Here is a 15,636-nt window from a genome sequence, read left to right as displayed (position 1 = left end):
TCCTTCTCCACCAATAATGTTACCGTAATTCCTGATACATCTTGGCGGCGCCCGGATGAATATAATATCGGGAACTGTGGGCCTCCTTAAGAATCAACTCACGAAGCCCATCCACATTAGGCATACAAATACGACCCTGCATCCTCAAAACTCCATAATCTCCAACGGTAACCTACTTGGCACCACAGTGCCCCAGTGTATCCCTAATTACAAGCAAATGAGGGTCATTATATTGCCACTATCTGATGCACTCATACAAGGAAGACCGAGCGACTGTACAAGCTAGAACATGATTGGGCTCTGAAACGTCCAACCTCACGAACTGATTGGCCAAAGCCTGAACATCTAATGCAAGCGGTCTCTCACCCACTGGAACATACATAAGGTTGCCCATACTCACTGTCTTTCTACTCAAGGTGATATCATAGTCTTTCAACAGCTCCAACCACCTCATCTGCCTCAAATTGAGATCTTTTTGCCTAAACAAATACTGTAGACTTCGATGATCCGTGAATACCTCGCACGACATGTCGTAAAGGTAGTGCCTCAAAATCTTCAACGCATCTACAATGGATGCCAACTCCAAGTCATGAACAGGGTAATTCTTCTCGTGAACCTTCAGCTGCCGCGACGCATATGTGATCACCCTGCCATCCTGCATCAATACTGCACCGAGCCTAACACGAGTTGCATCACAATACACCGTGTAAGATCTTGAACCTGTGGGTAACAGCAACACCGGCGCCGTAGTCAAAGCAGTCTTGAGCTTCTGGGTCAATCTGGTCAATGTGGCTGCTATAGATGAAAACCCATCCACGAAACGGCAGTAATAACCCGCCAAACCCAGGAAAGACCGATCTCTATAGCTGAAGTGGCTCTTGGCCAGTTCTGAACTGCCTCAATCATCTTAGGATCCACATTTATGCCCTCTGCCGATACGACGTGCCCCAAGAAAGTGATTGAGTCCAACCAAAAGTCGCACTTTGAAAACTTGGCATATAACTGGCTATCCCTCAGAGTCTGAAGTACAATCCAAAGATACTGCTCGTGCTCCTCTCGACTGCTGGAGTATATCAAAGATATCATCAATAAATACAATCACAAAAGAATCCAGGTAGGGCTCGAACACCCGGTTCATCAAATCCATAAATGTTGTTGGGGGCATTTATCAGCCCAAATAACATCACTAGAAACTCATAATGCCCATACCAAGTCCGAAAAGCTATCTTAGGGACATCGGATGCCCTAATCTTCAACTGATGGTAGCCAGACCTCAAATCAATCTTCGAAAATGCATTGGCACCCTAAAGCTGATCAAATAAGTCATCAATCCTCGGTAATGGATACTTGTTCTTGATGGCGACTTTGTTCAACTGTCGATTGTGAATACCTAATTTTTGCATGCTTTTTCCAATATATTTCTATTTTAAGTTGTTTTTCTTTGAATTTATTTGCGCATTTTTTATGTGAGTTTAATTAAAAAGTACTAAAATATTTTTACTTTTTATTTGTATATTTTAGTTTGCATCTCTAAAGGATTTTTTTTTTCTGCTTGTGTAATTTCATTAGAGAGACAAGGGATTGGGCTAGTGTATTTTAATTAAAATTGAGCCAAAATTGGCCCAAACTTTGAGCCCAATTCGGCCATACCCAGTCCAAAATGGCTGGCCAAGACTTGGTCCAAAACGGTGTAGTTTCATGATGAAACTACGTCGTTTCATTAAGTGAATCAAGATTAAATCTCTCCCTCATCCAATGGTCCACAATCAATCTCCCAATGAAACTACGTCGTTTCATTAAGTGAATCAAGATTAAATCTCTCCCTCATCCAATGGTCCACAATCAATCTCCCAACTAGGTATTTAAGACTTAAAAATGCAGAAAATTTACCCCCATTTCCCCAATAATTCTTTTCTTCTTCCTCTCTCTTCTCTCTCTCTTTACTCTCTCTAGTCGCCGCCGCCGGAAATCGTCCACCGGCGGTGGACCACCTCCAAACACCCCAAATTCACACCATGTAATTTTCACAACCTCCTCTTTCCCTATTTCCAAACCAAATCCTTCAAAACCCCCTTAAACTCCTTAAATTTTAGATCTAGGAAACTTTAACTGCCACTTTTTTGCCCAAATTCTTGAAGCTCTAGCCACTACCACCGCCACAATAATTACATCAACAGATAGAGCTCTTCAAGACCTACCTATTGATGTCAATTCTGCCCCGAAAATCCTGTGACCAAAAATCCGGCCAAATTCCGGCGACCTCCCCGAATGCCCTCATTTAGCATACCACCATTGTTTCGGCCACTTGAATTGTGAAATGGTAAAAATACTTATTATTTTTTTTCTTTATTTTCATGGCTGATTTTTTTATGTTTTTTATTTATTTTTTCAAATTTTATTTTGTCTCATATTAATTATTTTAGCATTAGTTTGAAATGCTAAATTTTCTATTTTTTGCACTTGTTGAAGTAGTAGAATAGTTTTGTATTGATGAAAGAGAGGTAGTGAAGGAATACTTGAAAGTATAGTGTACTTGCTTGATTGCTTATTTACTGCTTCGGAGATTTTTTAAGTACAAAACTCAAAAGTCATTTGTTTGGTAAGAAAATATGGACTTTTGGATAGTTTTTGAACAAAAGTGTGTCTTTGAATATTAAAGAGTATATTTTGGTTGAAATACTCTCTTTTGGACAAGATTGAACAAGAAAGTCTTGCCCTTTGAATTTTAGAGCAGATTTTGGGGAAAATCTGTCAAAAAAGCATGTTTTTTAATCATGAATGTCTGGTTTCTTCTCCTATAAAAGACACACATTATATGCCTGACAAGAGTGGGTTTCTCTAGTGGTGAGCACCCTCCACTTCCAACCAAGAGGTTGTAAGTTCGAGTCACCCCACGAGCAAGGTGAGGAGTTCTTGGAGGGAGGGAGCCGAGGGTCTATCAGAAACAGTCTCTCTACCCTAGGGTAGGGGTAAGGTCTGCATACACACTACCCTCCCAAACCCCACTAGTGGGATTATACTGGGTTGTTGTTGTTGTTGTTGTTATTGTTGTTGTTACTCTATTACTTTAAAAAAAATATCTTGAGAGTTGCTTGAACACACATATCTTTGAACAAAAAATCAGCAGCTGAATACTTTAGTAAGCTGAAAATTTCTGCGCTTTGTGAGTGAATCTTAGAGTGCAAACTTTTAGAAAAGTAGAAGTCTTCTTTAGAGTTATTTCTGTGTTTCTTCTCTAAAGTTTTCGGGTTATTTAAACACAATTTGCTGCTGGATTTATGTTAATTTTGCTGTTGTTCTCGGTTGCTTTCTGTTGCTGAGCTCTTATTCTTCACTGCTATATTTATTTTCTGCGACCCAGGTAACCTTTAAACTCTGTAATGCAAATTTATTAATAGCAATTGATGAGGATTTGAGCATGTTTAGATTACTTGAAGAATATGCAAGAAAATTTACTATATGGATGAATGTTGAGGTTTCAATCTTGAAATCAAGCTTTGGATCATAATGTTAAATCCATGACTTTTTTGCTTTATTTATTTATTTATTTATTGCCTCTTAGCATTTCTCTGTTAACCGTTAAGTAGTATTTTATGAGAATCTTGATCATGTTGCAGAAAAAGAAAAATTGTTAAAGACTTGATAAAGAGTTTGAAAGTGGGCAGAATGTATTAGTTTAGTATTTAATAAGATTGGGCTAACAAGAATAAAGGGCCAAATGAACTAACCCGTTGGCTCATTTTCACTGATAACAAATCTGGTCCATTTTGTTTTAATAAGCAAGGGCTAGTCCAATGCCAAAGCATGTTCAAAAAGGGTCAGCAGTTTTGATACTCAAATAGTTGGCTCATTCCCTTTTGAATCAATGGTTGTCACTCTTTAAAATAACAAGTTAGCCTGACATTTCATATTTTTATTTTAGTCAAATTTCAAGATTGTGGATTTGCTAGCGTAGCGCGGTTATGACAAAATTAATAAAATTCATCTCGGTCGCACATTCGCCTGCGTGGTGCGGTTAGGACAATTTAATATTATTCAAATCTTTCTTTAATAATTTTAATAATTAAAAACGGATATGTGAAATATGAAAATCCAATAAAATACAGTTTGTCCAAAATTAATTCAAGCCAAATGTAGTAAATAAAGCGATTGTGCTAGAACTACAGGGCTCGGGGAATGGCTTACACCTTCTCCTCGGTCAACAGAATTCCTTACCCAGACTTATTTTCGCAGACCAATAATAAGTAGAGTCAATTTTCTTTTGATTAGGGATTCAATAAGGTAACTTAGAACACCAAAACTCAATTTCAAGTGGAGACTCTGTAAATAAAATAATCTCTATCATAAACTTGTCACTTTAATTGGAAAAACTCTAACCCACCACAATCCATAATAACATATATCCTATGGGAGGTAAAAAGGGGTGTGACAGCTCTGGCGACTCTGCTGGGGAACAACCAGAATTCGAGCTTGTACATGTTGACTTTTATTTGGATTTATTTATTTTGTATGTATTGTAATTTATTTGTACCTAATGTGGTCCATGTTCGCTTTTTACCGTTTTGATATTGTTGAACAGTACATATAAATTATCTTCTCGCGCACCCCTCTAAGTCTTCTTAAAATTAAAATGGGCATTTGCTTGACATAGCCCACTTTCTTTGAGATATCCGAGGTGCTTGTCACCCGGTGAAGGATTTTAGTCACACATGTTTTAGGCGGGGAGCACCACCAGCTAAGGCGGAAAGCAATGCTACCGGTACGCTGACCCTCCTCGGCTCGATTTGTCCGCTCGAGCAAGCTAGTCTAGATACATTTTCCATCAAAATTTAAACATAAAAGAACAAATCTCATGCCGGATATCCCTAGTAGGTTCGCTTTATTTGCATCACATGCATTTGACTTTGCAGGGGTCGACAAAGGGGCCGAGTTCTGTTTTAGTACAGGTACCTTGTTGAGACCATTATGCCATGTTATGTGCTACTTGTTACATTATTTGGGAGGCTTGCATGCTGATCAATTTTAACATAAATCAGTTGAATGAACAGAGAAAAAACGAAAAACAAAGATGTTGTCTAGTGTGTATGATTTTTAAAGATTAAGTTTCATTTTAAAAAAAAGAAAAAAAAAGAGAAAACATAGTCGATTTTGACCGAACTAGGCGGGTCTGATTTTCACCGGATGTGAGATACGTAGGCAAACATCATCGGTTCTGGCACCCAATTTTTAAAAATCCATAAATATTTTCCTTTAATTCCTTCTTTAGAAGTCTTTCTTTGAGACGTCAAATCCAAAAATCCAAAAATATTTTATTCCTTTTTTAAAAAGTCTTTCTCCAAAAATATTTTTTAAAAAAAATAAAATTCAAAACAAAATATTTTCTTTCTTTCAAAAATTATCAAAAAATAAAAAAATAAAAAAATAAAAATCCATATTTTTTTAAAGTCTTTCTTTCGAAGATTCCAAAAAAAAGCGAAATAAAAAAAAATCTTTCTTCTTTAAAAGACTTTCTTTCAACAATTCCCAAAAAATAAAAATAAAAATCAAAAAATATTTTCCTTGTTAGTAGATTTCGTGGGGTTATTTATATATGAGTAAAAAAGAGTTAGTTTATTTACTTTATTCCTAATCCTCATGAACTACGCAAGATCTGATTCATGTTTTCACATGATACGTAGGCAACCCACATCAGGTTCGATCGAATAATTTTGAAAAAAAAAGTAAAAAGAAAAAGAAAAGGAAAAAAAAGAAAAAAAAGAGAGAAGAAGAATGTTCATTCTAACATTCTTGTTATTTTGGAATAAAAGCTAGTTAAAGGTGATCGGTTTATTGGTTTGCAATGGTGAATCACAAAAACAATTCAGGATCACTCTATCATCTTCTTAACCAAGGGGATAAGCATCGCTATTGTTGATTCGACTAAGGTCACGAAAAGGCAAGTACACAGTTTTGTGGTAAAACGAAAAGGCAAATGTAGGTTGACTTTTACAAGGTTTGAGGAATAGGACATGCTTTGTGTGAGACGATATGTAATGATATGGACATAAGAATTCTTCCAAGTCTTTTGGCAAATTGGTTGCTATGAAATTTCTCATGCCGCCAGTCCGAAAATCCGATAGCCAATATTGGGTAACGGTTTGATCAAAAAGTCAAAATTTGAATGTTGATTCCAAAGCAATCTCATTGAATTCCGTAGTAATGCGGATGTGCAAATGCGTAGCTAAGATGTCAAGCTTGGTAATTGGAAAGTCACTCCCTTCATTGCCGGGAAGGAGTCTTGGTAACTTATTTTGTCATAATTTCTATTATCTGGATTACTTCGAGGTTGTGATCCAGATGTTGTTTGTTTGTCTTGTCATCAAACCTCTCTATCCTTTAATCAATAAAATGCAACTTTTCGCTTTGTGTCATTTTAATTCATTGTGTTTAATTCTTCTTACATATATATTTATTTTCACCCCAATTTGAATGACATGACATGCATGCGGAGTTTACGGCTAGATTTTAGAAAGCCTGTCCAATTTTGAATTAAATCAAGGAAAAACACTTTGAAGATAAGAAAAAGGCTGAAACACTTTGATGATAAGCCTGTGTCAAGTTCACGAGGAACCAAAATAGCTATATCTGTAGAGGTTAAAGATCTTCATCTCAATCTATCATAAAAATCCGGTTTAAGGATATTTGAATGGGTTGAAGTTTCGTTGGACTAATCAATGAAAAAGTTTTTTTCCACGGCCTGCCATAATCTAATCATATCAGGGAAGATGACCCAAATCTCCAGAGAAGGTGCATTCCGGGGAAGTTTAAATGGATTAGCTGGTACTAAAGTGCATCATTTCACATCAAGACAAAGACCAAGAAAATGTGGCTCCAAATTGTCAAAAGTCATTTGTTGCAAATAAGATATTGATGATGGAGCTATACAACTGGCAAAACCATGAAGACAGTCATGTCCATCAATGCCGAACCTGAGTAGAGATAGAATGTTTGGCATTCTTAAGGCTGGGAGGCCCTTTTTTGCTACCCAAACACTTTATATCCTTCGTCACCCCTTTTGAGCCTGCTTTATTTTTCTTTGACCCCCTCTTTTGGAATCAAGTATAAAGTCAAAAAAAAAAAATGAATATCCATGCCACCAGAAAATAGTAGCTAGTACAATTTGATTATATAAAAAAAGGAAAAGAGAAAAGAAAAAAGAAAGAAAGATGAAAAGAAAAACAACAAAGAAATCATTCGTATTAGTTTAAACTATGTTTGACTTGATTCCCTTAGAGGATACGTAGGCATCTCTACGCTAGGATTCAGTCTAACCAAATCAAAAATAAAAATTCCTCAGTATCTAAAACTGGGGCAGAAGTTTTTTAATGTTTTTATGAAGAGTCGATTCCAAGAGTTGTAAGATACAACCCCCTCATCTTGAATCTATTTTGAGCGTTTATGCAACCATTTATTTCTAACCCTATCCAAAAGCCTTCCAAATAAAGACCTCCTAATCAGTCTTTAAGATTGTCAAGCGAAGCATGCAATAAGCAACAGTTGTCACACTATATAGAACAATGTCATGTTGCTCACACAAGAAAACAATTAAAAAAAAATGAGAGAGTCTTACAAGTGAAAACCCTCATGGGCACTGTAAGGCGATGGCAAGTAGAGATAAATAAATAAGAGAGGTCGGTTAGTGAAAACCTTTTGGGGCACTACCGGTCGAAGGTGAGCCGTGATTTGATGCAAACGATTGTCGCAAAGAAGCCAACTTCAAAGATGAAAGGGAACAACAAGAATAAAAGGTAGATTGGTTGGATAGATTTAGCCGATCAGTCCAAAATACATGTCATGATCATTAAAGTTGGCTACCACATAAAAAAGATCTTTTTTTATTTTTCTTCTTTATTTCTCCCTTAAACTGGAATTTTCAGCTAAATATTATTCCTTCTCACTTTTACATCGCGTCATTTTGTCCATTTGCATTATTATTTTGAGTCAGCCTTTGTTAAAACAAAAGAGAAATGATTTCAAAATCTGTTACCAGCTTTCTAACTATACAAAGCGAGTTCTATCCTAGCACATCAAAGAGGACATACCCAGGAAGCAACATGCACAATAAGTTGTTGAGATTAAACAAAATCGGAGGGTTCATGCAGACGGAAGTTCCAAAGAGAAAACTTTACTGGTCTATTTTCTTTGAAGCCAACAAAGAAAGGGCTAAAAAATTGGTCACCGTTTCCCAGAAGGGCAAAATAAAGGATATGAGGCATACACGACATTGACAAATGCACAAATCCAATTGTGATTTTCTCTGATAAGTCGAACAAAGTGTTTCAAAGAAATCGAAAAGGTCACTAAGTAAGATTTGCTTCATGGACAAAGCTGATAGCACCACAGACACAAACTGATATCGGGTGCAAGATAATTAAGTTTGATTTTTAAAGGAAAAAAAACCGTCAAAGTGAAGACTTGATTTATGGACAAGGGTTAGCGGTACCCTGGATATCCGGGTATGAAACAGTCAGGAGGAACGTCGGAAAGCCAAGGTCTCCACAACGCAATACAGAGTATCCGAACTTCTCGGTACCACACTGACAGAATCAGTTCTTCGACGGGAGTAGCCATGAATTCATATTACTCAGGTCATCGAGGCCACAAACCGACAACCACTTTGAAAACTCACAATTTTTCTTTATTTGAATCAGGAACAAAGTAGTGCAGAATGGCGATTCTCAAAGGACGAATGTCACCAAAGGTAAGTTCCTCAAAATCTTCATTTTTCTTTTATTTTCAGCATGTATCACTACTTTTCATACCTCTCATTTCCGCAGCTTAACTCAGATGGAACCTTTTTCGCCTAGGGGGATCCAGCTCATAGTTCCGGGTAGAAGTACTATTCGCTCAGATTGTTTTCGTAGCTTAACTCGGGTAGAACCTTTTCGCCTAAGGGGATCCAGCTCATAGTTCAGGGAAGAAGTACTCTTCGCTCAGGATGTTTTACATAGCTTAACCCATGTAGAACCTTTTCGCCTAGGGGGATCCAGCTCATAGTTCCGGGTAGAAGTATTCTTCGCTCAGGATGTTTTACGTAGTTTAACCCAGGTAAAACCTTGTCGCTTAGGGGGATCCAGCTCACAGTTCCGGGTAGAAGTACTTTTCGCTCAGGATGTTTTATGTAGCTTAACCCAGGTAGAACCTTTTCGCCTAGGGGGATCCAGCTCATAGTTCCAAGTAGAAGTACTCTTCGCTCAGGATGTTTTATGTAGCTTATCCCAGTAGAAACTTTTTGCCTAGGGGCATCCAGCTCATAGTTCCGGGTAGAAGTACTCTTCGTTCATGCTTGTTTTACGTAGCTTAACTCAGGTAGAACCTTTTCACCTAGAGAGACTCAACACTTCATCAATAATACATGGTGCCAACCCCTAGTTACATTCCTTATCAGTAATGCAGGGTACCAGCCCCTGGTTACATTTTTCCTTTCAGTAATACAGGGTAAAAACCCCTGGTTATACTTCCTTTCAATAATACAGGGTACCAACCCCTGGTTACACCCTTTCAATAATACATGGTACCAACCCCTGGTTACAATTCCTTTTAGTAATACAGGGTACCAATCCCTGGTTACACTTCCTTTAAGCAATATATGGTACCAACCCCTGGTTATACTTCTTTTTAGTAATACAGGATACCAACCCCTAGTTATATTTCCTTTCAGTAATACAGAGCACCAACCCCTGGTTATACTTCCAAGGTACCAGCCCCTAGTTACATTTTTCCTTTCAGTAATATAGGGTTTCACTTCCTTTCAGTAATATAGGGTACCAACCCCTGGTTATATTTTCTTTCAGTAATATAGGGTACCAACCCCTGGTTACACTTCCTTTCAGTAATACAAGGTACCAACCCCTAGTTATATTCCCTTGCAGTAATACAGGGTACCAACCCTTGGTTACATTTTCTTTCAGTAATACAAGGTATCAACCCATGGTTACACTTCCTTTCTGTAATATAGGGTATCAACCCCTGGTTACATTCCTTTCAACAATACAGAGTACCAACTCCTGATTATATTTCCTTTTAGTAATACAGGGTACCAACCCCTGGTTACATTTCTTTCAGTAATACAGGGTACTGACCCCTGGTTACATTTTATCAATAATATAGGGTATCAACCCCTGGTTGCATTTCCTTTTAGTAACCCAGGGTACTAGCCCCTGGTTGCATATCCTCGCATAGCTAGGTTATATTGTTGTCTTTGTCTTCCTTTCAATATGTTAGATAGTTTATAGCTTTCTCTAATAACTCATAAAATTTTTCTAGTGCAAACTGGGGTAGAAAAATTTTGTTCGTTTTGTTCGTCTTTGATGGCTTTGCAGGCTCCGCCGTATAGCACAAGTGATGATTAAAACTTGCAGTTTCAGTTTCTCATCAGAAGAAAGAAGTCTTTCGATCACAAGATAGTTGGGTTTAGCTTTGATAAATGTCAGCAACTCGGCATCTCAAGATTCATCTTCTCAATTTTGGATCAGAAAAGCAAGCAATTAAGATTGAGTCATAATGTTTTCTTTAAAGAGCATCAAGATCCAGTCTAAGGTCAAAACAAGAGAGCAAGTCAAGATCAAGATTTGACTCTAGAAGACACATAGATAGGAATTTTGTAATCTTAGTTTGTAGACATATGTAGTTCTCTTCTCTTTTCCTTTTGATGTAAGCGGCAAGTAACGATAACAATAACAGTAGCAGCAATGACAGCAGCAACAACAGTCTTAACTCCAGTGTCCGGTAGTCCCAGCTAACAAATATTTCCAGAACTACACAGACCTGATTCCTTTATAGCCAAGGATATGTAGGTAACCTCATAGGCAAGGTTCGGTCACCTTTTTCAAAATGCTATCATTAGAGTCATAGGCAAGCAAAAGTTAATCATGCCATTCTCCATCTTTGCACAAAAACTTTTCATGTTCTCGAGCAAGGAGGGGTAGCTGTGAATACCTAATTTTTGCACGCTTTTTCCAAAATATATATATATATATATATATATAAAATAACTTTTGGATGATTTTAGCTATTTTTTGTTGTTTTTCTTTGAATTTATTTGCGCATTGTTTATGTGAGTTTAATTAAAAAGTACTAAAATATTTTTACTTTTTATTTGTATATTTTAGTTTGCATCTCTAAAGGATTTTTTTTTTTTTTGCTTGTGTAATATCATTAGAGAGACAAGGGATTGGGATAGTATATTTTAATTAAAATTGAGCCAAAACTGGCCCAAATTTTTAGCCCAATTCAGTCATAACTAGTCCAAAATGGTTGGCCAAGACTTGGTCCAAAACGGTGTAGTTTCATGATAAAACTACGTCGTTTCATTGAGTGAATCAAGATTAAATCTCATCCATTCATCTCTCCCTCATCCAATGGTCCATAATCAATCTCCCAACAAGGTATTTAAGACTTAAAAATGCTGAAATATTGCCCCCATTTCCCCCATAATTCTTTTCTTCTTCCTCTCTCTTCTCTCTCTCTTCACTCTCTCTAGCCGCCGCCGAAAATCGCCCACCGGCAGCGGACCACCTCCAAACACCCCCAAATTCACACCATGTAATATCCACAATCTCCTCTTTCCATATTTCCAAACCAAGTCTTTCAAAACCCTCTCAAACTCCTTAAATTTTAGATCTAGGAAACTTTAGCCGCCACTTTTTTGCCCAAATTCTTGAAGCTCCGGCCACTACCACCCCCACAATACCTACATCAACAGATAGAGCTCTTCAAGACCTACCTATTGATGATAATTTCGCCCCAAAAATTCGGCGACCAAAAATCCGGCCAAATTCCGGTGACCTCCCCGAATGCCCTCTTTGGCATACCACCATTGTTTCGGCCACTTGAATTGTGAAATGGTAAAAATACTTATTCTTTTTCTTTATTTATTTTCATGGCTCTTTTTTTATTATTATTGTTTTTTCATATTGTATTTTTCTCCTATTAATTATTCTAGCATTAGTTTTTAAAATTTGAAATGCTAAATTTTCTGTTTTTGGCACTTGTTGAAGTAGTAGAATAGTTTTGTATTGATAAAAGTGAGGTAGTGAAGGAATACTTGAAAGTATAGTGTACTTGCTTGATTTCTTATTTACTGCTTCAGAGATGTTTTGAGTACAAAACTCAAAAATCATTTGTTTGGAAAGAAAATATGGACTTTTGGACAGTTTTTGAACAAAAGTCTCTCTTTGAATATTGAAGAGCAGATTTTGGTTGAAATACTCTCTTTTGGACAAGATTGAATAAGAAAGTCTTTCCCTTTGAATTTTAGAGCAGATTTTGTAGAAAAATCTGTCAAAAAGACTATTTTTTAATCATGAATGCATGGTTTCTTCTCTTATAAAAGACACACACTCTATGCCTGACAAGAGTGGGTTACTCTAGTGGTGAGCACCCTCCACTTCCAACCAACAGGTTGTAAGTTCAAGTCACCCCAAGAGCAAGGTGGGGAGTTCTTGGAGTGAGAGAGCCGAGAGTCTATCGGAAACAGCCTCTCTACCCCAGGGTAGGGGTAAGGTCTGCATACACACTACCCTCCCCAAACCCCACTAGTGAGATTATACTGGGTTGTTGTTGTTGTTGTTGTTGTTGTTTTAACTCTATCACTTAGAAAAAAAGATCTTGAGAGTTGCTTGAACACACATATCTTTGAACAAAAAATCAGCAACTGAATACTTTAGTAAGCTGAAAATTCCTGCGCCTTGTGAGTGAATCTTAGAGTGCAAACTTTTAGAAAAGTAGAAGTCTTCTTTAGAGTTAGTTATGTGTTTCTTCTCTAAATTTTTCGGGTTGTTTAAACACAATTTGCTGCTGGATTTATGCTAATTTTGTTGTTGTTCTCGGTTGCTTTCTGTTGTTGAGCTCTTATTCTTCACTGCTATATTTATTTTCTGCGACCCAGGTAACCTTTAAACTCTGTAATGCAAATTTTTAATAGCAATTGATGAGAATTTGAGCATGTTTAGATTACTTGAAGCATATGCAAGAAAATTTACTATTTGGATGAATGTTGAGGTTTCAATCTTGAAATCAAGCTTTGGATCATAATGTTAAATCCATGACTTTTTTTGTTTTATTTATTTATTTATTTATTGCCTCTTAGCATTTCTCTGTTAACCTTTAAGTAGTATTTTATGAGAATCTTAATCATGTTGTAGAAAAAGAAAAATTGTTAAAGACTTGATGAAGAGTTTGAAAGTGGGTAGAATGTATTAGTTTAGTATTTAATAAGATTGAGCTAATAAGAATAAAGGGCCAAATGAACTAACCTGTTGGTTCATTTTCACTGATAACAAATCTGGCCCATTTGTTTTTAATAATAAAGGGCTGGCCCAATGCCAAAGCATGTTCAAAAAGGGCCAGCAGTTTTGATACTCAAATAGTTGGCCCATTCCATTTTAAATCAATGGTTGTCCACTCTTTAAAATAACAAGTTAGCCCAACTTTTCATATTTTTATTTTAGTCAAATAATCTCAATAAAAAACTGATTTTTCTTTTACTAAAATAACTTTACAACTTAGTCTCCTTAATAATTAATTTAAACGTTAGGCAATTAGCAGGCGCATTTTAACTTCACGGACTCGCTTGCGTAGCGTGATATTATTTTCATTAAATTAATTCGATAATCTCATCCCATATCCAATAGTTTTAGTTAATTTTTAATTTTATTAATTCCCAAAATCGTGGATTCGCTTGCGTAGCGCGATAGTAACTTTCAATAAATTTTAAAAAATAAAAAAATAAAAAATATAATTTCTTCGAATGTAGTAATTGTTTCCGAAAGTAATAACGTACTAATAACTCTTGTCAAGATTGTGGATTTGCTAGCGTAGCGCGGTTATGACAAAATTAATAAAATTCATCTCGGTCGCACATTCGCCTGCGTGGTGCGGCTAGGACAATTTAATATTATTCAAATCTTTCTTTAATAATTTTAATAATTAAAAGCGGATATGTGAAACATGGAAATCCAATAAAATACAGTTTGTCCAAAATTAATTCAAGCCAAATGTAGTCAATAAAGCTACTGTACTAGAACTACAGGACTCGGGGAATGGCTTACACCTTCTCCCCGGCCAACAAAATTCCTTACCCAGACTTGTTTTCGCGGACCAATAATAAGTAGAGTCAATTTCCTTTTGATTAGGGATTTAATAAGGTAACTTGGAACATCAAAACTCAATTCCAAGTGGTGACTCTGTAAATAAAATAATCCCTATCAAAAACTTGTCACTTTAATTGAAAAAACTTTTTAACCCACCACAATCCATAATAACATATATCCTTTGGGGGGTAAAAAGGGGTATGCCACCGATAATCTATAAACATCCTCATCGACCTATCTTTCTTCTTCACAAACAACACATGCGCACCCCAGGGAGAGACATTAGGTCTAATGAAGCCCTTATCAAGCAAATCTTGCAACTGCTCCTTCAATTATTTCAACTCTGGCGGGACCATACGGTATGGTGGAATAAAAATGGGTTGCGTGGCCGGAGCCAAATCAATACAGAAGTCAATACATCTGTCGGGTGGCATCCCCGGCAGATCTGGAGGAAACACCTCTGGAAACTCGCGAACAAATGGTACTGAATTCATGGAAAGAACCTCTGCACTAGAATCGCGGACATAAGCCAAGTAAGCTGGACACCCCTTCTCGACCATACGTCGAGCCTTCACATAAGAGATAACCCTGTTGGTAGAATGGCCAAGAGTCTCCCTCCACTCTAGTCGAGGCAACCCCGGCAAGGCTAAGGTCACCGTCTTGGCGTGATAATCCAATATAGCATGAGAAGGTGACAGTCAATCCATACCCAAGCATCTCTATGGCAAATTGGAACAATACCTATGATAACAGTGTCAAATGACTCAGCCTCAAGCCTAGCTGGGAAAGCATAAAATTGGGGTTGGGCCCCACCACTCCGAACTACATCTCTCGGATGGCCTCTAGCTGGTTGGCCTCCACCTCTAGCGGACTGATCTCCACCTCTAACGGCCTGACCCCCCACCTCTGGCTGCCTGACCCCTGCCCCTAGCTAGCTGAGCGGGCGGTGGAGAAACTGGTGTCAGAATCATGGCACAAGAACTCTGATGTGGTGTGCCACCCAATATTCTCGGACAGGATCTCCTGATATGCCCAATACCACCACACTCAAAACACCCATCCTGTTTTTCTGGTTGCTGAAACTGAGGCTGACCCAAACGGGCCGGATAACCACGGTGATAACTCTTAATCGGAGGAGCATTGATAGGAGCTGATAGTGCACTGTAGGTTGGTTGCCCGGAATAAGGCACATAAGGACCACGACTCTCTGAAGCACTGTGAGATACCTGAAGCGCAGACTGAAATGGCCTGGGAAGATGGCCTCTACCAAAAGTACCCCTGCCTCCAGATGAGGCACCACTGAAACCACCGGTATGATGAGGCCTCTTATCCGACCTCTGCCCCCTCTCTTGAGCAAGAAATATCTCGATCTGCCTAGCAACATTTACAGCCGTCTGAAAGGAAATATCGCCCCCAGTCTCCTTGGCCATTTGTAGCCTGATAGTGTAAGTGAGTACATCAATAAACCTCATCACCCTCTCCCTCTTAGTAGGAAGCAAGATGT

This window comes from Nicotiana tomentosiformis, chromosome 11, assembly GCF_000390325.3.
Source record: "Nicotiana tomentosiformis chromosome 11, ASM39032v3, whole genome shotgun sequence".
Classification (NCBI taxonomy): domain Eukaryota; kingdom Viridiplantae; phylum Streptophyta; class Magnoliopsida; order Solanales; family Solanaceae; genus Nicotiana; species Nicotiana tomentosiformis.
This window is presented reverse-complemented; position numbering follows the sequence as displayed.